This window comes from Corythoichthys intestinalis, chromosome 10 (assembly GCF_030265065.1).
Source record: "Corythoichthys intestinalis isolate RoL2023-P3 chromosome 10, ASM3026506v1, whole genome shotgun sequence".
NCBI lineage: Eukaryota > Metazoa > Chordata > Actinopteri > Syngnathiformes > Syngnathidae > Corythoichthys > Corythoichthys intestinalis.
This window is the reverse complement of record NC_080404.1, coordinates 2,029,285-2,056,746: the sequence shown is the minus strand read 5'-3', so window position 1 is coordinate 2,056,746 and position 27,462 is coordinate 2,029,285.

Sequence of the window (27,462 nt, the reverse complement as noted above, 5' to 3'; positions counted from 1 at the left end):
TTTAATGATTGCGCTCAAACCAAATGTCCTAGAACGAAATTTTCAAATGTAACTACTAGAATGTGATACAATACACTATTGGGTGAAGTTTGGTTGACTTCTGCGCAGCGGTTTGGGAGTTAACATCAAAATTACATTTCTCGGCCATATCGCATAGATCTCACTGTGAAAAGGCTTAAATGACTTTTTTAATTAAGTTTGATGATTGCGTTCAAACAAAATGTCCTAGAACAAAATTTTCAAATGTAACTACTAGATTGTGATACAATACACTATTGGGTGAAGTTTGGTTGACTTCTGCGCAGCGGTTTGGGAGTTAACATCAAAATTACATTTCTCGGCCATATCGCATAGATCTCACTGTGAAAAGGCTTAAATGGCTTTTTTGACCTAAGTTTAATGATTGCGCTCAAACCAAATGTCCTAGAACGAAATTTTCAAATGTAACTACTAGAATGTGATACAATACACTATTGGGTGAAGTTTGGTTGACTTCTGCGCAGCGGTTTGGGAGTTAACATCAAAATTACATTTCTCGGCCATATCGCATAGATCTCACCGTGAAAAGGCTTAAATGACTTTTTTAATTAAGTTTGATGATTGCGTTCAAACAAAATGTCCTAGAACAAAATTTTCAAATGTAACTACTAGATTGTGATACAATACACTATTGGGTGAAGTTTGGTTGACTTCTGCGCAGCGGTTTGGGAGTTAACATCAAAATTACATTTCTCGGCCATATCGCATAGATCTCACTGTGAAAAGGCTTAAATGACTTTTTTAATTAAGTTTGATGATTGCGTTCAAACAAAATGTCCTAGAACAAAATTTTCAAATGTAACTACTAGATTGTGATACAATACACTATTGGGTGAAGTTTGGTTGACTTCTGCGCAGCGGTTTGGGAGTTAACATCAAAATTACATTTCTCGGCCATATCGCATAGATCTCACTGTGAAAAGGCTTAAATGGCTTTTTTGACCTAAGTTTAAAGATTGCGCTCAAACCAAATGTCCTAGAACGAAATTTTCAAATGTAACTACTAGAATGTGATACAATACACTATTGGGTGAAGTTTGGTTGACTTCTGCGCAGCGGTTTGGGAGTTAACATCAAAATTACATTTCTCGGCCATATCGCATAGATCTCACTGTGAAAAGGCTTAAATGGCTTTTTTGACCTAAGTTTGAGGATTGCGCTCAAATCAAATGTCCTAGAACCAAATTTCCACATGTAACTACTAGATTGTGATACAATACACTAATGGGTGAAGTTTGGTTGACTTCTGCGCAGCGGTTTGGGAGTTAACATCAAAATTACATTTCTCGGCCATATCGCATAGATCTCACTGTGAAAAGGCTTAAATGGCTTTTTTGACCTAAGTTTGAGGATTGCACTCAAATCAAATGTCCAAGAACAAAATTTCCAAATGTAACTACTAGATTGTGATACAATACACTATTGGGTGAAGTTTGGTTGACTTCTGCGCAGCGGTTTGGGAGTTAACATCAAAATTACATTTCTCGGCCATATCGCATAGATCTCACTGTGAAAAGGCTTAAATGACTTTTTTAATTAAGTTTGATGATTGCGTTCAAACAAAATGTCCTAGAACAAAATTTTCAAATGTAACTACTAGATAGTGATACAATACACTATTGGGTGAAGTTTGGTTGACTTCTGCGCAGCGGTTTGGGAGTTAACATCAAAATTACATTTCTCGGCCATATCGCATAGATCTCACTGTGAAAAGGCTTAAATGGCTTTTTTGACCTAAGTTTAAAGATTGCTCTCAAATCAAATGTCCTAGAACCAAATTTCCACATGTAACTACTAGATTGTGATATAATACACTATTGGGTGAAGTTTGGTTGACTTCTGCGCAGAGGTTTGGGAGTTAACATCAAAATTACATTTCTCGGCCATATCGCATAGATCTCACTGTGAAAAGGCTTAAATGACTTTTTTAATTAAGTTTGATGATTGCGCTCAAACAAAATTTCCTAGAACAAAATTTTCAAATGTAACTACTAGATTGTGATACAATACACTATTGGGTGAAGTTTGGTTGACTTCTGCGCAGCGGTTTGGGAGTTAACATCAAAATTACATTTCTCGGCCATATCGCATAGATCTCACTGTGAAAAGGCTTAAATGGCTTTTTTGACCTAAGTTTGATGATTGCGCTCAAACCAAATGTCCAATAACCAAATTTCCACATGTAACTACTAGATTGTGATACAATACACTAATGGGTGAAGTTTGGTTGACTTCTGCGCAGCGGTTTGGGAGTTAACATCAAAATTACATTTCTCGGCCATATCGCATAGATCTCACTGTGAAAAGGCTTAAATGACTTTTTTAATTAAGTTTGATGATTGCGTTCAAACAAAATGTCATAGAACAAAATTTTCAAATGTAACTACTAGATTGTGATACAATACACTATTGGGTGAAGTTTGGTTGACTTCTGCGCAGCGGTTTGGGAGTTAACATCAAAATTACATTTCTCGGCCATATCGCATAGAACTCACTGTGAAAAGGCTTAAATGACTTTTTTAATTAAGTTTGATGATTGCGTTCAAACAAAATGTCCTAGAACAAAATTTTCAAATGTAACTACTAGATTGTGATACAATACACTATTGGGTGAAGTTTGGTTGACTTCTGCGCAGCGGTTTGGGAGTTAACATCAAAATTACATTTCTCGGCCATATCGCATAGATCTCACTGTGAAAAGGCTTAAATGGCTTTTTTGACCTAAGTTTAAAGATTGCGCTCAAACCAAATGTCCTAGAACGAAATTTTCAAATGTAACTACTAGAATGTGATACAATACACTATTGGGTGAAGTTTGGTTGACTTCTGCGCAGCGGTTTGGGAGTTAACATCAAAATTACATTTCTCGGCCATATCGCATAGATCTCACTGTGAAAAGGCTTAAATGGCTTTTTTGACCTAAGTTTGAGGATTGCGCTCAAATCAAATGTCCTAGAACCAAATTTCCACATGTAACTACTAGATTGTGATACAATACACTAATGGGTGAAGTTTGGTTGACTTCTGCGCAGAGGTTTGGGAGTTAACATCAAAATTACATTTCTCGGCCATATCGTATAGATCTCACTGTGAAAAGGCTTAAATGACTTTTTTAATTAAGTTTGATGATTGCGCTCAAAAAAAATTTCCTAGAACAAAATTTTCAAATGTAACTACTAGATTGTGATACAATACACTATTGGGTGAAGTTTGGTTGACTTCTGCGCAGCGGTTTGGGAGTTAACATCAAAATTACATTTCTCGGCCATATCGCATAGATCTCACTGTGAAAAGGCTTAAATGGCTTTTTTGACCTAAGTTTAATGATTGCGCTCAAACCAAATGTCCTAAAACGAAATTTTCAAATGTAACTACTAGAATGTGATACAATACACTATTGGGTGAAGTTTGGTTGACTTCTGCGCAGCGGTTTGGGAGTTAACATCAAAATTACATTTCTCGGCCATATCGCATAGATCTCACCGTGAAAAGGCTTAAATGACTTTTTTAATTAAGTTTGATGATTGCGTTCAAACAAAATGTCCTAGAACAAAATTTTCAAATGTAACTACTAGATTGTGATACAATACACTATTGGGTGAAGTTTGGTTGACTTCTGCGCAGCGGTTTGGGAGTTAACATCAAAATTACATTTCTCGGCCATATCGCATAGATCTCACTGTGAAAAGGCTTAAATGACTTTTTTAATTAAGTTTGATGATTGCGCTCAAACAAAATTTCCTAGAACAAAATTTTCAAATGTAACTACTAGATTGTGATACAATACACTATTGGGTGAAGTTTGGTTGACTTCTGCGCAGCGGTTTGGGAGTTAACATCAAAATTACATTTCTCGGCCATATCGCATAGATCTCACTGTGAAAAGGCTTAAATGGCTTTTTTGACCTAAGTTTGAGGATTGCGCTCAAATCAAATGTCCTAGAACCAAATTTCCACATGTAATTACTAGATTGTGATACAATACACTAATGGGTGAAGTTTGGTTGACTTCTGCGCAGCGGTTTGGGAGTTAACATCAAAATTACATTTCTCGGCCATATCGCATAGATCTCACTGTGAAAAGGCTTAAATGGCTTTTTTGACCTAAGTTTAATGATTGCGCTCAAACCAAATGTCCTAGAACGAAATTTTCAAATGTAACTACTAGAATGTGATACAATACACTATTGGGTGAAGTTTGGTTGACTTCTGCGCAGCGGTTTGGGAGTTAACATCAAAATTACATTTCTCGGCCATATCGCATAGATCTCACCGTGAAAAGGCTTAAATGACTTTTTTAATTAAGTTTGATGATTGCGTTCAAACAAAATGTCCTAGAACAAAATTTTCAAATGTAACTACTAGATTGTGATACAATACACTATTGGGTGAAGTTTGGTTGACTTCTGCGCAGCGGTTTGGGAGTTAACATCAAAATTACATTTCTCGGCCATATCGCATAGATCTCACTGTGAAAAGGCTTAAATGACTTTTTTAATTAAGTTTGATGATTGCGTTCAAACAAAATGTCCTAGAACAAAATTTTCAAATGTAACTACTAGATTGTGATACAATACACTATTGGGTGAAGTTTGGTTGACTTCTGCGCAGCGGTTTGGGAGTTAACATCAAAATTACATTTCTCGGCCATATCGCATAGATCTCACTGTGAAAAGGCTTAAATGGCTTTTTTGACCTAAGTTTAAAGATTGCGCTCAAACCAAATGTCCTAGAACGAAATTTTCAAATGTAACTACTAGAATGTGATACAATACACTATTGGGTGAAGTTTGGTTGACTTCTGCGCAGCGGTTTGGGAGTTAACATCAAAATTACATTTCTCGGCCATATCGCATAGATCTCACTGTGAAAAGGCTTAAATGGCTTTTTTGACCTAAGTTTAATGATTGCGCTCAAACCAAATGTCCTAGAACGAAGTTTTCAAATGTAACTACTAGAATGTGATACAATACACTATTGGGTGAAGTTTGGTTGACTTCTGCGCAGCGGTTTGGGAGTTAACATCAAAATTACATTTCTCGGCCATATCGCATAGATCTCACTGTGAAAAGGCTTAAATGGCTTTTTTGACCTAAGTTTAATGATTGCGCTCAAACCAAATGTCCTAGAACGAAATTTTCAAATGTAACTACTAGAATGTGATACAATACACTATTGGGTGAAGTTTAGTTGACTTCTGCGCAGCGGTTTGGGAGTTAACATCAAAATTACATTTCTCGGCCATATCGCATAGATCTCACTGTGAAAAGGCTTAAATGGCTTTTTTGACCTAAGTTTAATGATTGCGCTCAAACCAAATGTCCTAGAACGAAATTTTCAAATGTAACTACTAGAATGTGATACAATACACTATTGGGTGAAGTTTGGTTGACTTCTGCGCAGCGGTTTGGGAGTTAACATCAAAATTACATTTCTCGGCCATATCGCATAGATCTCACCGTGAAAAGGCTTAAATGACTTTTTTAATTAAGTTTGATGATTGCGTTCAAACAAAATGTCCTAGAACAAAATTTTCAAATGTAACTACTAGATTGTGATACAATACACTATTGGATGAAGTTTGGTTGACTTCTGCGCAGCGGTTTGGGAGTTAACATCAAAATTACATTTCTCGGCCATATCGCATAGATCTCACTGTGAAAAGGCTTAAATGACTTTTTTAATTAAGTTTGATGATTGCGTTCAAACAAAATGTCCTAGAACAAAATTTTCAAATGTAACTACTAGATTGTGATACAATACACTATTGGGTGAAGTTTGGTTGACTTCTGCGCAGCGGTTTGGGAGTTAACATCAAAATTACATTTCTCGGCCATATCGCATAGATCTCACTGTGAAAAGGCTTAAATGGCTTTTTTGACCTAAGTTTAAAGATTGCGCTCAAACCAAATGTCCTAGAACGAAATTTTCAAATGTAACTACTAGAATGTGATACAATACACTATTGGGTGAAGTTTGGTTGACTTCTGCGCAGCGGTTTGGGAGTTAACATCAAAATTACATTTCTCGGCCATATCGCATAGATCTCACTGTGAAAAGGCTTAAATGGCTTTTTTGACCTAAGTTTGAGGATTGCGCTCAAATCAAATGTCCTAGAACCAAATTTCCACATGTAACTACTAGATTGTGATACAATACACTAATGGGTGAAGTTTGGTTGACTTCTGCGCAGAGGTTTGGGAGTTAACATCAAAATTACATTTCTCGGCCATATCGCATAGATCTCACTGTGAAAAGGCTTAAATGACTTTTTTAATTAAGTTTGATGATTGCGCTCAAACAAAATTTCCTAGAACAAAATTTTCAAATGTAACTACTAGATTGTGATACAATACACTATTGGGTGAAGTTTGGTTGACTTCTGCGCAGCGGTTTTGGAGTTAACATCAAAATTACATTTCTCGGCCATATCGCATAGATCTCACTGTGAAAAGGCTTAAATGGCTTTTTTGACCTAAGTTTAATGATTGCGCTCAAACCAAATGTCCAATAACCAAATTTCCACATGTAACTACTAGATTGTGATACAACACACTAATGGGTGAAGTTTGGTTGACTTCTGCGAGGCGGTTTGGGAGTTAACATCAAAATTACATTTCTCGGCCATATCGCATAGATCTCACTGTGAAAAGGCTTAAATGACTTTTTTAATTAAGTTTGATGATTGCGTTCAAACAAAATGTCATAGAACAAAATTTTCAAATGTAACTACTAGATTGTGATACAATACACTATTGGGTGAAGTTTGGTTGACTTCTGCGCAGCGGTTTGGGAGTTAACATCAAAATTACATTTCTCGGCCATATCGCATAGATCTCACTGTGAAAAGGCTTAAATGGCTTTTTTGACCTAAGTTTGAGGATTGCGCTCAAATCAAATGTCCAAGAACCAAATTTCCAAATGTAACTACTAGATTGTGATACAATACACTATTGGGTGAAGTTTGGTTGACTTCTGCGCAGCGGTTTGGGAGTTAACATCAAAATTACATTTCTCGGCCATATCGCATAGATCTCACTGTGAAAAGGCTTAAATGGCTTTTTTGACCTAAGTTTGAGGATTGCGCTCAAATCAAATGTCCTAGAACCAAATTTCCACATGTAACTACTAGATTGTGATACAATACACTAATGGGTGAAGTTTGATTGACTTCTGCGCAGAGGTTTGGGAGTTAACATCAAAATTACATTTCTCGGCCATATCGCATAGATCTCACTGTGAAAAGGCTTAAATGACTTTTTTAATTAAGTTTGATGATTGCGCTCAAACAAAATTTCCTAGAACAAAATTTTCAAATGTAACTACTAGATTGTGATACAATACACTATTGGGTGAAGTTTGGTTGACTTCTGCGCAGCGGTTTGGGAGTTAACATCAAAATTACATTTCTCGGCCATATCGCATAGATCTCACTGTGAAAAGGCTTAAATGGCTTTTTTGACCTAAGTTTAATTATTGCGCTCAAACCAAATGTCCAATAACCAAATTTCCACATGTAACTACTAGATTGTGATACAATACACTAATGGGTGAAGTTTGGTTGACTTCTGCGCAGCGGTTTGGGAGTTAACATCAAAATTACATTTCTCGGCCATATCGCATAGATCTCACTGTGAAAAGGCTTAAATGGCTTTTTTGACCTAAGTTTGAGGATTGCGCTCAAATCAAATGTCCTAGAACCAAATTTTCACATGTAACTACTAGATTGTGATACAATACACTAATGGGTGAAGTTTGGTTGACTTCTGCGCAGCGGTTTGGGAGTTAACATCAAAATTACATTTCTCGGCCATATCGCATAGATCTCACTGTGAAAAGGCTTAAATGACTTTTTTAATTAAGTTTGATGATTGCGCTCAAACAAAATTTCCTAGAACAAAATTTTCAAATGTAACTACTAGATTGTGATACAATACACAATTGGGTGAAGTTTGGTTGACTTCTGCGCAGCGGTTTGGGAGTTAACATCAAAATTACATTTCTCGGCCATATCGCATAGATCTCACTGTGAAAAGGCTTAAATGACTTTTTTAATTAAGTTTGATGATTGCGCTCAAACAAAATTTCCTAGAACAAAATTTTCAAATGTAACTACTAGATTGTGATACAATACACAATTGGGTGAAGTTTGGTTGACTTCTGCGCAGCGGTTTGGGAGTTAACATCAAAATTACATTTCTCGGCCATATCGCATAGATCTCACTGTGAAAAGGCTTAAATGGCTTTTTTGACCTAAGTTTAATGATTGCGCTCAAACCAAATGTCCTAGAACGAAGTTTTCAAATGTAACTACTAGAATGTGATACAATACACTATTGGGTGAAGTTTGGTTGACTTCTGCGCAGCGGTTTGGGAGTTAACATCAAAATTACATTTCTCGGCCATATCGCATAGATCTCACTGTGAAAAGGCTTAAATGGCTTTTTTGACCTAAGTTTAATGATTGCGCTCAAACCAAATGTCCTAGAACGAAATTTTCAAATGTAACTACTAGAATGTGATACAATACACTATTGGGTGAAGTTTAGTTGACTTCTGCGCAGCGGTTTGGGAGTTAACATCAAAATTACATTTCTCGGCCATATCGCATAGATCTCACTGTGAAAAGGCTTAAATGGCTTTTTTGACCTAAGTTTAATGATTGCGCTCAAACCAAATGTCCTAGAACGAATTTTTCAAATGTAACTACTAGAATGTGATACAATACACTATTGGGTGAAGTTTGGTTGACTTCTGCGCAGCGGTTTGGGAGTTAACATCAAAATTACATTTCTCGGCCATATCGCATAGATCTCACCGTGAAAAGGCTTAAATGACTTTTTTAATTAAGTTTGATGATTGCGTTCAAACAAAATGTCCTAGAACAAAATTTTCAAATGTAACTACTAGATTGTGATACAATACACTATTGGATGAAGTTTGGTTGACTTCTGCGCAGCGGTTTGGGAGTTAACATCAAAATTACATTTCTCGGCCATATCGCATAGATCTCACTGTGAAAAGGCTTAAATGACTTTTTTAATTAAGTTTGATGATTGCGTTCAAACAAAATGTCCTAGAACAAAATTTTCAAATGTAACTACTAGATTGTGATACAATACACTATTGGGTGAAGTTTGGTTGACTTCTGCGCAGCGGTTTGGGAGTTAACATCAAAATTACATTTCTCGGCCATATCGCATAGATCTCACTGTGAAAAGGCTTAAATGGCTTTTTTGACCTAAGTTTAAAGATTGCGCTCAAACCAAATGTCCTAGAACGAAATTTTCAAATGTAACTACTAGAATGTGATACAATACACTATTGGGTGAAGTTTGGTTGACTTCTGCGCAGCGGTTTGGGAGTTAACATCAAAATTACATTTCTCGGCCATATCGCATAGATCTCACTGTGAAAAGGCTTAAATGGCTTTTTTGACCTAAGTTTAATTATTGCGCTCAAACCAAATGTCCAATAACCAAATTTCCACATGTAACTACTAGATTGTGATACAATACACTAATGGGTGAAGTTTGGTTGACTTCTGCGCAGCGGTTTGGGAGTTAACATCAAAATTACATTTCTCGGCCATATCGCATAGATCTCACTGTGAAAAGGCTTAAATGGCTTTTTTGACCTAAGTTTGAGGATTGCGCTCAAATCAAATGTCCTAGAACCAAATTTTCACATGTAACTACTAGATTGTGATACAATACACTAATGGGTGAAGTTTGGTTGACTTCTGCGCAGCGGTTTGGGAGTTAACATCAAAATTACATTTCTCGGCCATATCGCATAGATCTCACTGTGAAAAGGCTTAAATGACTTTTTTAATTAAGTTTGATGATTGCGCTCAAACAAAATTTCCTAGAACAAAATTTTCAAATGTAACTACTAGATTGTGATACAATACACAATTGGGTGAAGTTTGGTTGACTTCTGCGCAGCGGTTTGGGAGTTAACATCAAAATTACATTTCTCGGCCATATCGCATAGATCTCACTGTGAAAAGGCTTAAATGACTTTTTTAATTAAGTTTGATGATTGCGCTCAAACAAAATTTCCTAGAACAAAATTTTCAAATGTAACTACTAGATTGTGATACAATACACAATTGGGTGAAGTTTGGTTGACTTCTGCGCAGCGGTTTGGGAGTTAACATCAAAATTACATTTCTCGGCCATATCGCATAGATCTCACTGTGAAAAGGCTTAAATGGCTTTTTTGACCTAAGTTTAATGATTGCGCTCAAACCAAATGTCCTAGAACGAAGTTTTCAAATGTAACTACTAGAATGTGATACAATACACTATTGGGTGAAGTTTGGTTGACTTCTGCGCAGCGGTTTGGGAGTTAACATCAAAATTACATTTCTCGGCCATATCGCATAGATCTCACTGTGAAAAGGCTTAAATGGCTTTTTTGACCTAAGTTTAATGATTGCGCTCAAACCAAATGTCCTAGAACGAAATTTTCAAATGTAACTACTAGAATGTGATACAATACACTATTGGGTGAAGTTTAGTTGACTTCTGCGCAGCGGTTTGGGAGTTAACATCAAAATTACATTTCTCGGCCATATCGCATAGATCTCACTGTGAAAAGGCTTAAATGGCTTTTTTGACCTAAGTTTAATGATTGCGCTCAAACCAAATGTCCTAGAACGAATTTTTCAAATGTAACTACTAGAATGTGATACAATACACTATTGGGTGAAGTTTGGTTGACTTCTGCGCAGCGGTTTGGGAGTTAACATCAAAATTACATTTCTCGGCCATATCGCATAGATCTCACCGTGAAAAGGCTTAAATGACTTTTTTAATTAAGTTTGATGATTGCGTTCAAACAAAATGTCCTAGAACAAAATTTTCAAATGTAACTACTAGATTGTGATACAATACACTATTGGATGAAGTTTGGTTGACTTCTGCGCAGCGGTTTGGGAGTTAACATCAAAATTACATTTCTCGGCCATATCGCATAGATCTCACTGTGAAAAGGCTTAAATGACTTTTTTAATTAAGTTTGATGATTGCGTTCAAACAAAATGTCCTAGAACAAAATTTTCAAATGTAACTACTAGATTGTGATACAATACACTATTGGGTGAAGTTTGGTTGACTTCTGCGCAGCGGTTTGGGAGTTAACATCAAAATTACATTTCTCGGCCATATCGCATAGATCTCACTGTGAAAAGGCTTAAATGGCTTTTTTGACCTAAGTTTAAAGATTGCGCTCAAACCAAATGTCCTAGAACGAAATTTTCAAATGTAACTACTAGAATGTGATACAATACACTATTGGGTGAAGTTTGGTTGACTTCTGCGCAGCGGTTTGGGAGTTAACATCAAAATTACATTTCTCGGCCATATCGCATAGATCTCACTGTGAAAAGGCTTAAATGGCTTTTTTGACCTAAGTTTGAGGATTGCGCTCAAATCAAATGTCCTAGAACCAAATTTCCACATGTAACTACTAGATTGTGATACAATACACTAATGGGTGAAGTTTGGTTGACTTCTGCGCAGAGGTTTGGGAGTTAACATCAAAATTACATTTCTCGGCCATATCGCATAGATCTCACTGTGAAAAGGCTTAAATGACTTTTTTAATTAAGTTTGATGATTGCGCTCAAACAAAATTTCCTAGAACAAAATTTTCAAATGTAACTACTAGATTGTGATACAATACACTATTGGGTGAAGTTTGGTTGACTTCTGCGCAGCGGTTTTGGAGTTAACATCAAAATTACATTTCTCGGCCATATCGCATAGATCTCACTGTGAAAAGGCTTAAATGGCTTTTTTGACCTAAGTTTAATGATTGCGCTCAAACCAAATGTCCAATAACCAAATTTCCACATGTAACTACTAGATTGTGATACAACACACTAATGGGTGAAGTTTGGTTGACTTCTGCGAGGCGGTTTGGGAGTTAACATCAAAATTACATTTCTCGGCCATATCGCATAGATCTCACTGTGAAAAGGCTTAAATGACTTTTTTAATTAAGTTTGATGATTGCGTTCAAACAAAATGTCATAGAACAAAATTTTCAAATGTAACTACTAGATTGTGATACAATACACTATTGGGTGAAGTTTGGTTGACTTCTGCGCAGCGGTTTGGGAGTTAACATCAAAATTACATTTCTCGGCCATATCGCATAGATCTCACTGTGAAAAGGCTTAAATGGCTTTTTTGACCTAAGTTTGAGGATTGCGCTCAAATCAAATGTCCAAGAACCAAATTTCCAAATGTAACTACTAGATTGTGATACAATACACTATTGGGTGAAGTTTGGTTGACTTCTGCGCAGCGGTTTGGGAGTTAACATCAAAATTACATTTCTCGGCCATATCGCATAGATCTCACTGTGAAAAGGCTTAAATGGCTTTTTTGACCTAAGTTTGAGGATTGCGCTCAAATCAAATGTCCTAGAACCAAATTTCCACATGTAACTACTAGATTGTGATACAATACACTAATGGGTGAAGTTTGGTTGACTTCTGCGCAGAGGTTTGGGAGTTAACATCAAAATTACATTTCTCGGCCATATCGCATAGATCTCACTGTGAAAAGGCTTAAATGACTTTTTTAATTAAGTTTGATGATTGCGCTCAAACAAAATTTCCTAGAACAAAATTTTCAAATGTAACTACTAGATTGTGATACAATACACTATTGGGTGAAGTTTGGTTGACTTCTGCGCAGCGGTTTGGGAGTTAACATCAAAATTACATTTCTCGGCCATATCGCATAGATCTCACTGTGAAAAGGCTTAAATGGCTTTTTTGACCTAAGTTTAATTATTGCGCTCAAACCAAATGTCCAATAACCAAATTTCCACATGTAACTACTAGATTGTGATACAATACACTAATGGGTGAAGTTTGGTTGACTTCTGCGCAGCGGTTTGGGAGTTAACATCAAAATTACATTTCTCGGCCATATCGCATAGATCTCACTGTGAAAAGGCTTAAATGGCTTTTTTGACCTAAGTTTGAGGATTGCGCTCAAATCAAATGTCCTAGAACCAAATTTCCACATGTAACTACTAGATTGTGATACAATACACTAATGGGTGAAGTTTGATTGACTTCTGCGCAGAGGTTTGGGAGTTAACATCAAAATTACATTTCTCGGCCATATCGCATAGATCTCACTGTGAAAAGGCTTAAATGACTTTTTTAATTAAGTTTGATGATTGCGCTCAAACAAAATTTCCTAGAACAAAATTTTCAAATGTAACTACTAGATTGTGATACAATACACTATTGGGTGAAGTTTGGTTGACTTCTGCGCAGCGGTTTGGGAGTTAACATCAAAATTACATTTCTCGGCCATATCGCATAGATCTCACTGTGAAAAGGCTTAAATGGCTTTTTTGACCTAAGTTTAATTATTGCGCTCAAACCAAATGTCCAATAACCAAATTTCCACATGTAACTACTAGATTGTGATACAATACACTAATGGGTGAAGTTTGGTTGACTTCTGCGCAGCGGTTTGGGAGTTAACATCAAAATTACATTTCTCGGCCATATCGCATAGATCTCACTGTGAAAAGGCTTAAATGGCTTTTTTGACCTAAGTTTGAGGATTGCGCTCAAATCAAATGTCCTAGAACCAAATTTTCACATGTAACTACTAGATTGTGATACAATACACTAATGGGTGAAGTTTGGTTGACTTCTGCGCAGCGGTTTGGGAGTTAACATCAAAATTACATTTCTCGGCCATATCGCATAGATCTCACTGTGAAAAGGCTTAAATGACTTTTTTAATTAAGTTTGATGATTGCGCTCAAACAAAATTTCCTAGAACAAAATTTTCAAATGTAACTACTAGATTGTGATACAATACACAATTGGGTGAAGTTTGGTTGACTTCTGCGCAGCGGTTTGGGAGTTAACATCAAAATTACATTTCTCGGCCATATCGCATAGATCTCACTGTGAAAAGGCTTAAATGACTTTTTTAATTAAGTTTGATGATTGCGCTCAAACAAAATTTCCTAGAACAAAATTTTCAAATGTAACTACTAGATTGTGATACAATACACAATTGGGTGAAGTTTGGTTGACTTCTGCGCAGCGGTTTGGGAGTTAACATCAAAATTACATTTCTCGGCCATATCGCATAGATCTCACTGTGAAAAGGCTTAAATGGCTTTTTTGACCTAAGTTTAATGATTGCGCTCAAACCAAATGTCCTAGAACGAAGTTTTCAAATGTAACTACTAGAATGTGATACAATACACTATTGGGTGAAGTTTGGTTGACTTCTGCGCAGCGGTTTGGGAGTTAACATCAAAATTACATTTCTCGGCCATATCGCATAGATCTCACTGTGAAAAGGCTTAAATGGCTTTTTTGACCTAAGTTTAATGATTGCGCTCAAACCAAATGTCCTAGAACGAAATTTTCAAATGTAACTACTAGAATGTGATACAATACACTATTGGGTGAAGTTTAGTTGACTTCTGCGCAGCGGTTTGGGAGTTAACATCAAAATTACATTTCTCGGCCATATCGCATAGATCTCACTGTGAAAAGGCTTAAATGGCTTTTTTGACCTAAGTTTAATGATTGCGCTCAAACCAAATGTCCTAGAACGAATTTTTCAAATGTAACTACTAGAATGTGATACAATACACTATTGGGTGAAGTTTGGTTGACTTCTGCGCAGCGGTTTGGGAGTTAACATCAAAATTACATTTCTCGGCCATATCGCATAGATCTCACCGTGAAAAGGCTTAAATGACTTTTTTAATTAAGTTTGATGATTGCGTTCAAACAAAATGTCCTAGAACAAAATTTTCAAATGTAACTACTAGATTGTGATACAATACACTATTGGATGAAGTTTGGTTGACTTCTGCGCAGCGGTTTGGGAGTTAACATCAAAATTACATTTCTCGGCCATATCGCATAGATCTCACTGTGAAAAGGCTTAAATGACTTTTTTAATTAAGTTTGATGATTGCGTTCAAACAAAATGTCCTAGAACAAAATTTTCAAATGTAACTACTAGATTGTGATACAATACACTATTGGGTGAAGTTTGGTTGACTTCTGCGCAGCGGTTTGGGAGTTAACATCAAAATTACATTTCTCGGCCATATCGCATAGATCTCACTGTGAAAAGGCTTAAATGGCTTTTTTGACCTAAGTTTAAAGATTGCGCTCAAACCAAATGTCCTAGAACGAAATTTTCAAATGTAACTACTAGAATGTGATACAATACACTATTGGGTGAAGTTTGGTTGACTTCTGCGCAGCGGTTTGGGAGTTAACATCAAAATTACATTTCTCGGCCATATCGCATAGATCTCACTGTGAAAAGGCTTAAATGGCTTTTTTGACCTAAGTTTAATTATTGCGCTCAAACCAAATGTCCAATAACCAAATTTCCACATGTAACTACTAGATTGTGATACAATACACTAATGGGTGAAGTTTGGTTGACTTCTGCGCAGCGGTTTGGGAGTTAACATCAAAATTACATTTCTCGGCCATATCGCATAGATCTCACTGTGAAAAGGCTTAAATGGCTTTTTTGACCTAAGTTTGAGGATTGCGCTCAAATCAAATGTCCTAGAACCAAATTTTCACATGTAACTACTAGATTGTGATACAATACACTAATGGGTGAAGTTTGGTTGACTTCTGCGCAGCGGTTTGGGAGTTAACATCAAAATTACATTTCTCGGCCATATCGCATAGATCTCACTGTGAAAAGGCTTAAATGACTTTTTTAATTAAGTTTGATGATTGCGCTCAAACAAAATTTCCTAGAACAAAATTTTCAAATGTAACTACTAGATTGTGATACAATACACAATTGGGTGAAGTTTGGTTGACTTCTGCGCAGCGGTTTGGGAGTTAACATCAAAATTACATTTCTCGGCCATATCGCATAGATCTCACTGTGAAAAGGCTTAAATGACTTTTTTAATTAAGTTTGATGATTGCGCTCAAACAAAATTTCCTAGAACAAAATTTTCAAATGTAACTACTAGATTGTGATACAATACACAATTGGGTGAAGTTTGGTTGACTTCTGCGCAGCGGTTTGGGAGTTAACATCAAAATTACATTTCTCGGCCATATCGCATAGATCTCACTGTGAAAAGGCTTAAATGGCTTTTTTGACCTAAGTTTAATGATTGCGCTCAAACCAAATGTCCTAGAACGAAGTTTTCAAATGTAACTACTAGAATGTGATACAATACACTATTGGGTGAAGTTTGGTTGACTTCTGCGCAGCGGTTTGGGAGTTAACATCAAAATTACATTTCTCGGCCATATCGCATAGATCTCACTGTGAAAAGGCTTAAATGGCTTTTTTGACCTAAGTTTAATGATTGCGCTCAAACCAAATGTCCTAGAACGAAATTTTCAAATGTAACTACTAGAATGTGATACAATACACTATTGGGTGAAGTTTAGTTGACTTCTGCGCAGCGGTTTGGGAGTTAACATCAAAATTACATTTCTCGGCCATATCGCATAGATCTCACTGTGAAAAGGCTTAAATGGCTTTTTTGACCTAAGTTTAATGATTGCGCTCAAACCAAATGTCCTAGAACGAATTTTTCAAATGTAACTACTAGAATGTGATACAATACACTATTGGGTGAAGTTTGGTTGACTTCTGCGCAGCGGTTTGGGAGTTAACATCAAAATTACATTTCTCGGCCATATCGCATAGATCTCACCGTGAAAAGGCTTAAATGACTTTTTTAATTAAGTTTGATGATTGCGTTCAAACAAAATGTCCTAGAACAAAATTTTCAAATGTAACTACTAGATTGTGATACAATACACTATTGGATGAAGTTTGGTTGACTTCTGCGCAGCGGTTTGGGAGTTAACATCAAAATTACATTTCTCGGCCATATCGCATAGATCTCACTGTGAAAAGGCTTAAATGACTTTTTTAATTAAGTTTGATGATTGCGTTCAAACAAAATGTCCTAGAACAAAATTTTCAAATGTAACTACTAGATTGTGATACAATACACTATTGGGTGAAGTTTGGTTGACTTCTGCGCAGCGGTTTGGGAGTTAACATCAAAATTACATTTCTCGGCCATATCGCATAGATCTCACTGTGAAAAGGCTTAAATGGCTTTTTTGACCTAAGTTTAAAGATTGCGCTCAAACCAAATGTCCTAGAACGAAATTTTCAAATGTAACTACTAGAATGTGATACAATACACTATTGGGTGAAGTTTGGTTGACTTCTGCGCAGCGGTTTGGGAGTTAACATCAAAATTACATTTCTCGGCCATATCGCATAGATCTCACTGTGAAAAGGCTTAAATGGCTTTTTTGACCTAAGTTTGAGGATTGCGCTCAAATCAAATGTCCTAGAACCAAATTTCCACATGTAACTACTAGATTGTGATACAATACACTAATGGGTGAAGTTTGGTTGACTTCTGCGCAGAGGTTTGGGAGTTAACATCAAAATTACATTTCTCGGCCATATCGCATAGATCTCACTGTGAAAAGGCTTAAATGACTTTTTTAATTAAGTTTGATGATTGCGCTCAAACAAAATTTCCTAGAACAAAATTTTCAAATGTAACTACTAGATTGTGATACAATACACTATTAGGTGAAGTTTGGTTGACTTCTGCGCAGCGGTTTTGGAGTTAACATCAAAATTACATTTCTCGGCCATATCGCATAGATCTCACTGTGAAAAGGCTTAAATGGCTTTTTTGACCTAAGTTTAATGATTGCGCTCAAACCAAATGTCCAATAACCAAATTTCCACATGTAACTACTAGATTGTGATACAACACACTAATGGGTGAAGTTTGGTTGACTTCTGCGAGGCGGTTTGGGAGTTAACATCAAAATTACATTTCTCGGCCATATCGCATAGATCTCACTGTGAAAAGGCTTAAATGACTTTTTTAATTAAGTTTGATGATTGCGTTCAAACAAAATGTCATAGAACAAAATTTTCAAATGTAACTACTAGATTGTGATACAATACACTATTGGGTGAAGTTTGGTTGACTTCTGCGCAGCGGTTTGGGAGTTAACATCAAAATTACATTTCTCGGCCATATCGCATAGATCTCACTGTGAAAAGGCTTAAATGGCTTTTTTGACCTAAGTTTGAGGATTGCGCTCAAATCAAATGTCCAAGAACCAAATTTCCAAATGTAACTACTAGATTGTGATACAATACACTATTGGGTGAAGTTTGGTTGACTTCTGCGCAGCGGTTTGGGAGTTAACATCAAAATTACATTTCTCGGCCATATCGCATAGATCTCACTGTGAAAAGGCTTAAATGGCTTTTTTGACCTAAGTTTGAGGATTGCGCTCAAATCAAATGTCCTAGAACCAAATTTCCACATGTAACTACTAGATTGTGATACAATACACTAATGGGTGAAGTTTGGTTGACTTCTGCGCAGAGGTTTGGGAGTTAACATCAAAATTACATTTCTCGGCCATATCGCATAGATCTCACTGTGAAAAGGCTTAAATGACTTTTTTAATTAAGTTTGATGATTGCGCTCAAACAAAATTTCCTAGAACAAAATTTTCAAATGTAACTACTAGATTGTGATACAATACACTATTGGGTGAAGTTTGGTTGACTTCTGCGCAGCGGTTTGGGAGTTAACATCAAAATTACATTTCTCGGCCATATCGCATAGATCTCACTGTGAAAAGGCTTAAATGGCTTTTTTGACCTAAGTTTAATTATTGCGCTCAAACCAAATGTCCAATAACCAAATTTCCACATGTAACTACTAGATTGTGATACAATACACTAATGGGTGAAGTTTGGTTGACTTCTGCGCAGCGGTTTGGGAGTTAACATCAAAATTACATTTCTCGGCCATATCGCATAGATCTCACTGTGAAAAGGCTTAAATGGCTTTTTTGACCTAAGTTTGAGGATTGCGCTCAAATCAAATGTCCTAGAACCAAATTTTCACATGTAACTACTAGATTGTGATACAATACACTAATGGGTGAAGTTTGGTTGACTTCTGCGCAGCGGTTTGGGAGTTAACATCAAAATTACATTTCTCGGCCATATCGCATAGATCTCACTGTGAAAAGGCTTAAATGACTTTTTTAATTAAGTTTGATGATTGCGCTCAAACAAAATTTCCTAGAACAAAATTTTCAAATGTAACTACTAGATTGTGATACAATACACAATTGGGTGAAGTTTGGTTGACTTCTGCGCAGCGGTTTGGGAGTTAACATCAAAATTACATTTCTCGGCCATATCGCATAGATCTCACTGTGAAAAGGCTTAAATGACTTTTTTAATTAAGTTTGATGATTGCGCTCAAACAAAATTTCCTAGAACAAAATTTTCAAATGTAACTACTAGATTGTGATACAATACACAATTGGGTGAAGTTTGGTTGACTTCTGCGCAGCGGTTTGGGAGTTAACATCAAAATTACATTTCTCGGCCATATCGCATAGATCTCACTGTGAAAAGGCTTAAATGGCTTTTTTGACCTAAGTTTAATGATTGCGCTCAAACCAAATGTCCTAGAACGAAGTTTTCAAATGTAACTACTAGAATGTGATACAATACACTATTGGGTGAAGTTTGGTTGACTTCTGCGCAGCGGTTTGGGAGTTAACATCAAAATTACATTTCTCGGCCATATCGCATAGATCTCACTGTGAAAAGGCTTGAATGACTTTTTTAATTAAGTTTGATGATTGCGTTCAAACAAAATGTCCTAGAACAAAATTTTCAAATGTAACTACTAGATTGTGATACAATACACTATTGGGTAGAGTTTGGTTGACTTCTGCGCAGCGGTTTGGGAGTTAACATCAAAATTACATTTCTCGGCCATATCGCATAGATCTCACTGTGAAAAGGCTTAAATGGCTTTTTTGACCTAAGTTTGAGGATTGCGCTCAAATCAAATGTCCAAGAACCAAATTTCCAAATGTAACTACTAGATTGTGATACAATACACTATTGGGTGAAGTTTGGTTGACTTCTGCGCAGCGGTTTGGGAGTTAACATCAAAATTACATTTCTCGGCCATATCGCATAGATCTCACTGTGAAAAGGCTTAAATGGCTTTTTTGACCTAAGTTTGAGGATTGCGCTCAAATCAAATGTCCTAGAACCAAATTTCCACATGTAACTACTAGATTGTGATACAATACACTAATGGGTGAAGTTTGGTTGACTTCTGCGCAGAGGTTTGGGAGTTAACATCAAAATTACATTTCTCGGCCATATCGCATAGATCTCACTGTGAAAAGGCTTAAATGACTTTTTTAATTAAGTTTGATGATTGCGCTCAAACAAAATTTCCTAGAACAAAATTTTCAAATGTAACTACTAGATTGTGATACAATACACTATTGGGTGAAGTTTGGTTGACTTCTGCGCAGCGGTTTGGGAGTTAACATCAAAATTACATTTCTCGGCCATATCGCATAGATCTCACTGTGAAAAGGCTTAAATGGCTTTTTTGACCTAAGTTTAATTATTGCGCTCAAACCAAATGTCCAATAACCAAATTTCCACATGTAACTACTAGATTGTGATACAATACACTAATGGGTGAAGTTTGGTTGACTTCTGCGCAGCGGTTTGGGAGTTAACATCAAAATTACATTTCTCGGCCATATCGCATAGATCTCACTGTGAAAAGGCTTAAATGGCTTTTTTGACCTAAGTTTGAGGATTGCGCTCAAATCAAATGTCCTAGAACCAAATTTTCACATGTAACTACTAGATTGTGATACAATACACTAATGGGTGAAGTTTGGTTGACTTCTGCGCAGCGGTTTGGGAGTTAACATCAAAATTACATTTCTCGGCCATATCGCATAGATCTCACTGTGAAAAGGCTTAAATGACTTTTTTAATTAAGTTTGATGATTGCGCTCAAACAAAATTTCCTAGAACAAAATTTTCAAATGTAACTACTAGATTGTGATACAATACACAATTGGGTGAAGTTTGGTTGACTTCTGCGCAGCGGTTTGGGAGTTAACATCAAAATTACATTTCTCGGCCATATCGCATAGATCTCACTGTGAAAAGGCTTAAATGACTTTTTTAATTAAGTTTGATGATTGCGCTCAAACAAAATTTCCTAGAACAAAATTTTCAAATGTAACTACTAGATTGTGATACAATACACAATTGGGTGAAGTTTGGTTGACTTCTGCGCAGCGGTTTGGGAGTTAACATCAAAATTACATTTCTCGGCCATATCGCATAGATCTCACTGTGAAAAGGCTTAAATGGCTTTTTTGACCTAAGTTTAATGATTGCGCTCAAACCAAATGTCCTAGAACGAAGTTTTCAAATGTAACTACTAGAATGTGATACAATACACTATTGGGTGAAGTTTGGTTGACTTCTGCGCAGCGGTTTGGGAGTTAACATCAAAATTACATTTCTCGGCCATATCGCATAGATCTCACTGTGAAAAGGCTTAAATGACTTTTTTAATTAAGTTTGATGATTGCGCTCAAACAAATTTTCCTAGAACAAAATTTTCAAATGTAACTACTAGATTGTGATACAATACACTATTGGGTGAAGTTTGGTTGACTTCTGCGCAGCGGTTTGGGAGTTATTATCAAAATTACATTTCTCGGCCATATCGCATAGATCTCACTGTGAAAAGGCTTAAATGGCTTTTTTGACCTAAGTTTAATGATTGCGCTCAAACCAAATGTCCAATAACTAAATTTCCACATGTAACTACTAGATTGTGATACAATACACTAATGGGTGAAGTTTGGTTGACTTCTGCGCAGCGGTTTGGGAGTTAACATCAAAATTACATTTCTCGGCCATATCGCATAGATCTCACTGTGAAAAGGCTTAAATGACTTTTTTAATTAAGTTTGATGATTGCGTTCAAACAAAATGTCATAGAACAAAATTTTCAAATGTAACTACTAGATTGTGATACAATACACTATTGGGTGAAATTTGGTTGACTTCTGCGCAGCGGTTTGGGAGTTAACATCAAAATTACATTTCTCGGCCATATCGCATAGATCTCACTGTGAAAAGGCTTAAATGGCTTTTTTGACCTAAGTTTGAGGATTGCGCTCAAATCAAATGTCCTAGAACCAAATTTCCACATGTAATTACTAGATTGTGATACAATACACTAATGGGTGAAGTTTGGTTGACTTCTGCGCAGCGGTTTGGGAGTTAACATCAAAATTACATTTCTCGGCCATATCGCATAGATCTCACTGTGAAAAGGCTTAAATGACTTTTTTAATTAAGTTTAATGATTGCGCTCAAACCAAATGTCCTAGAACGAAATTTTAAAAATGTAACTACTAGAATGTGATACAATACACTATTGGGTGAAGTTTAGTTGACTTCTGCGCAGCGGTTTGGGAGTTAACATCAAAATTACATTTCTCGGCCATATCGCATAGATCTCACTGTGAAAAGGCTTAAATGGCTTTTTTGACCTAAGTTTAATGATTGCGCTCAAACCAAATGTCCTAGAACGAAATTTTCAAATGTAACTACTAGAATGTGATACAATACACTATTGGGTGAAGTTTGGTTGACTTCTGCGCAGCGGTTTGGGAGTTAACATCAAAATTACATTTCTCGGCCATATCGCATAGATCTCACTGTGAAAAGGCTTAAATGGCTTTTTTGACCTAAGTTTGAGGATTGCGCTCAAATCAAATGTCCTAGAACCAAATTTTCAAATGTAACTACTAGATTGTGATACAATACACTATTGGGTGAAGTTTGGTTGACTTCTGCGCAGCGGTTTGGGAGTTAACATCAAAATTACATTTCTCGGCCATATCGCATAGATCTCACTGTGAAAAGGCTTAAATGGCTTTTTTGACCTAAGTTTAATGATTGCGCTCAAACCAAATGTCCTAGAACGAAATTTTCAAATGTAACTACTAGAATGTGATACAATACACTATTGGGTGAAGTTTGGTTGACTTCTGCGCAGCGGTTTGGGAGTTAACATCAAAATTACATTTCTCGGCCATATCGCATAGATCTCACTGTGAAAAGGCTTAAATGACTTTTTTAATTAAGTTTGATGATTGCGTTCAAACAAAATGTCCTAGAACAAAATTTTCAAATGTAACTACTAGATTGTGATACAATACACTATTGGGTGAAGTTTGGTTGACTTCTGCGCAGCGGTTTGGGAGTTAACATCAAAATTACATTTCTCGGCCATATCGCATAGATCTCACTGTGAAAAGGCTTAAATGGCTTTTTTGACCTAAGTTTGAGGATTGCGCTCAAATCAAATGTCCAAGAACCAAATTTCCAAATGTAACTACTAGATTGTGATACAATACACTATTGGGTGAAGTTTGGTTGACTTCTGCGCAGCGGTTTGGGAGTTAACATCAAAATTACATTTCTCGGCCATATCGCATAGATCTCACTGTGAAAAGGCTTAAATGGCTTTTTTGACCTAAGTTTGAGGATTGCGCTCAAATCAAATGTCCTAGAACCAAAATTTCACAGGTAACTACTAGATTGTGATACAATACACTAATGGGTGAAGTTTGGTTGACTTCTGCGCAGCGGTTTGGGAGTTAACATCAAAATTACATTTCTCGGCCATATCGCATAGATCTCACTGTGAAAAGGCTTAAATGACTTTTTTAATTAAGTTTGATGATTGCGCTCAAACAAAATTTCCTAGAACAAAATTTTCAAATGTAACTACTAGATTGTGATACAATACACTATTGGGTGAAGTTTGGTTGACTTCTGCGCAGCGGTTTGGGAGTTAACATCAAAATTACATTTCTCGGCCATATCGCATAGATCTCACTGTGAAAAGGCTTAAATGGCTTTTTTGACCTAAGTTTAATGATTGCGCTCAAACCAAATGTCCTAGAACGAAATTTTCAAATGTAACTACTAGAATGTGATACAATACACTATTGGGTGAAGTTTGGTTGACTTCTGCGCAGCGGTTTGGGAGTTAACATCAAAATTACATTTCTCGGCCATATCGCATAGATCTCACTGTGAAAAGGCTTAAATGACTTTTTTCATTAAGTTTGATGATTGCGTTCAAACAAAATGTCCTAGAACAAAATTTTCAAATGTAACTACTAGATTGTGATACAATACACTATTGGGTGAAGTTTGGTTGACTTCTGCGCAGCGGTTTGGGAGTTAACATCAAAATTACATTTCTCGGCCATATCGCATAGATCTCACTGTGAAAAGGCTTAAATGGCTTTTTTGACCTAAGTTTAAAGATTGCGCTCAAACCAAATGTCCTAGAACGAAATTTTCAAATGTAACTACTAGATTGTGATACAATACACTATTGGGTGAAGTTTGGTTGACTTCTGCGCAGCGGTTTGGGAGTTAACATCAAAATTACATTTCTCGGCCATATCGCATAGATCTCACTGTGAAAAGGCTTAAATGGCTTTTTTGACCTAAGTTTGAGGATTGCGCTCAAATCAAATGTCCTACAACCAAATTTCCACATGTAACTACTAGATTGTGATACAATACACTAATGGGTGAAGTTTGGTTGACTTCTGCGCAGAGGTTTGGGAGTTAACATCAAAATTACATTTCTCGGCCATATCGTATAGATCTCACTGTGAAAAGGCTTAAATGACTTTTTTAATTAAGTTTGATGATTGCGCTCAAACAAAATTTTCTAGAACAAAATTTTCAAATGTAACTACTAGATTGTGATACAATACACTATTGGGTGAAGTTTGGTTGACTTCTGCGCAGCGGTTTGGGAGTTAACATCAAAATTACATTTCTCGGCCATATCGCATAGATCTCACTGTGAAAAGGCTTAAATGGCTTTTTTGACCTAAGTTTAATGATTGCGCTCAAACCAAATGTCCAATAACCAAATTTCCACATGTAACTACTAGATTGTGATACAATACACTAATGGGTGAAGTTTGGTTGACTTCTGCGCAGCGGTTTGGGAGTTAACATCAAAATTACATTTCTCGGCCATATCGCATAGATCTCACTGTGAAAAGGCTTAAATGACTTTTTTAATTAAGTTTGATGATTGCGTTCAAACAAAATGTCATAGAACAAAATTTTCAAATGTAACTACTAGATTGTGATACAATACACTATTGGGTGAAGTTTGGTTGACTTCTGCGCAGCGGTTTGGGAGTTAACATCAAAATTACATTTCTCGGCAATATAGCATAGATCTCACTGTGAAAAGGCTTAAATGGCTTTTTTGACCTAAGTTTGAGGATTGCGCTTAAATCAAATTTCCTAGAACCAAATTTCCACATGTAATTACTAGATTGTGATACAATACACTAATGGGTGAAGTTTGGTTGACTTCTGCGCAGCGGTTTGGGAGTTAACATCAAAATTACATTTCTCGGCCATATCGCATAGATCTCACTGTGAAAAGGCTTAAATGACTTTTTTAATTAAGTTTAATGATTGCGCTCAAACCAAATGTCCTAGAACGAAATTTTCAAATGTAACTACTAGAATGTGATACAATACACTATTGGGTGAAGTTTAGTTGACTTCTGCGCAGCGGTTTGGGAGTTAACATCAAAATTACATTTCTCGGCCATATCGCATAGATCTCACTGTGAAAAGGCTTAAATGTCTTTTTTGACCTAAGTTTAATGATTGCGCTCAAACCAAATGTCCTAGAACGAAATTTTCAAATGTAACTACTAGAATGTGATACAATACACTATTGGGTGAAGTTTGGTTGACTTCTGCGCAGCGGTTTGGGAGTTAACATCAAAATTACATTTCTCGGCCATATCGCATAGATCTCACTGTGAAAAGGCTTAAATGACTTTTTTAATTAAGTTTAATGATTGCGCTCAAACCAAATGTCCTAGAACGAAATTTTCAAATGTAACTACTAGAATGTGATACAATACACTATTGGGTGAAGTTTAGTTGACTTCTGCGCAGCGGTTTGGGAGTTAACATCAAAATTACATTTCTCGGCCATATCGCATAGATCTCACTGTGAAAAGGCTTAAATGGCTTTTTTGACCTAAGTTTAATGATTGCGCTCAAACCAAATGTCCTAGAACGAAATTTTCAAATGTAACTACTAGAATGTGATACAATACACTATTGGGTGAAGTTTGGTTGACTTCTGCGCAGCGGTTTGGGAGTTAACATCAAAATTACATTTCTCGGCCATATCGCATAGATCTCACTGTGAAAAGGCTTAAATGGCTTTTTTGACCTAAGTTTGAGGATTGCGCTCAAATCAAATGTCCTAGAACCAAAATTTCACAGGTAACTACTAGATTGTGATACAATACACTAATGGGTGAAGTTTGGTTGACTTCTGCGCAGCGGTTTGGGAGTTAACATCAAAATTACATTTCTCGGCCATTTCGCATAGATCTCACTGTGAAAAGGCTTAAATGACTTTTTTAATTAAGTTTGATGATTGCGCTCAAACAAAATTTCCTAGAACAAAATTTTCAAATGTAACTACTAGATTGTGATACAATACACTATTGGGTGAAGTTTGGTTGACTTCTGCGCAGCGGTTTGGGAGTTAACATCAAAATTACATTTCTCGGCCATATCGCATAGATCTCACTGTGAAAAGGCTTAAATGGCTTTTTTGACCTAAGTTTAATGATTGCGCTCAAACCAAATGTCCTAGAACGAAATTTTCAAATGTAACTACTAGAATGTGATACAATACACTATTGGGTGAAGTTTGGTTGACTTCTGCGCAGCGGTTTGGGAGTTAACATCAAAATTACATTTCTCGGCCATATCGCATAGATCTCACTGTGAAAAGGCTTAAATGACTTTTTTAATTAAGTTTGATGATTGCGTTCAAACAAAATGTCCTAGAACAAAATTTTCAAATGTAACTACTAGATTGTGATACAATACACTATTGGGTGAAGTTTGGTTGACTTCTGCGCAGCGGTTTGGGAGTTAACATCAAAATTACATTTCTCGGCCATATCGCATAGATCTCACTGTGAAAAGGCTTAAATGGCTTTTTTGACCTAAGTTTAAAGATTGCGCTCAAACCAAATGTCCTAGAACGAAATTTTCAAATGTAACTACTAGATTGTGATACAATACACTATTGGGTGAAGTTTGGTTGACTTCTGCGCAGCGGTTTGGGAGTTAACATCAAAATTACATTTCTCGGCCATATCGCATAGATCTCACTGTGAAAAGGCTTAAATGGCTTTTTTGACCTAAGTTTGAGGATTGCGCTCAAATCAAATGTCCTACAACCAAATTTCCACATGTAACTACTAGATTGTGATACAATACACTAATGGGTGAAGTTTGGTTGACTTCTGCGCAGAGGTTTGGGAGTTAACATCAAAATTACATTTCTCGGCCATATCGTATAGATCTCACTGTGAAAAGGCTTAAATGACTTTTTTAATTA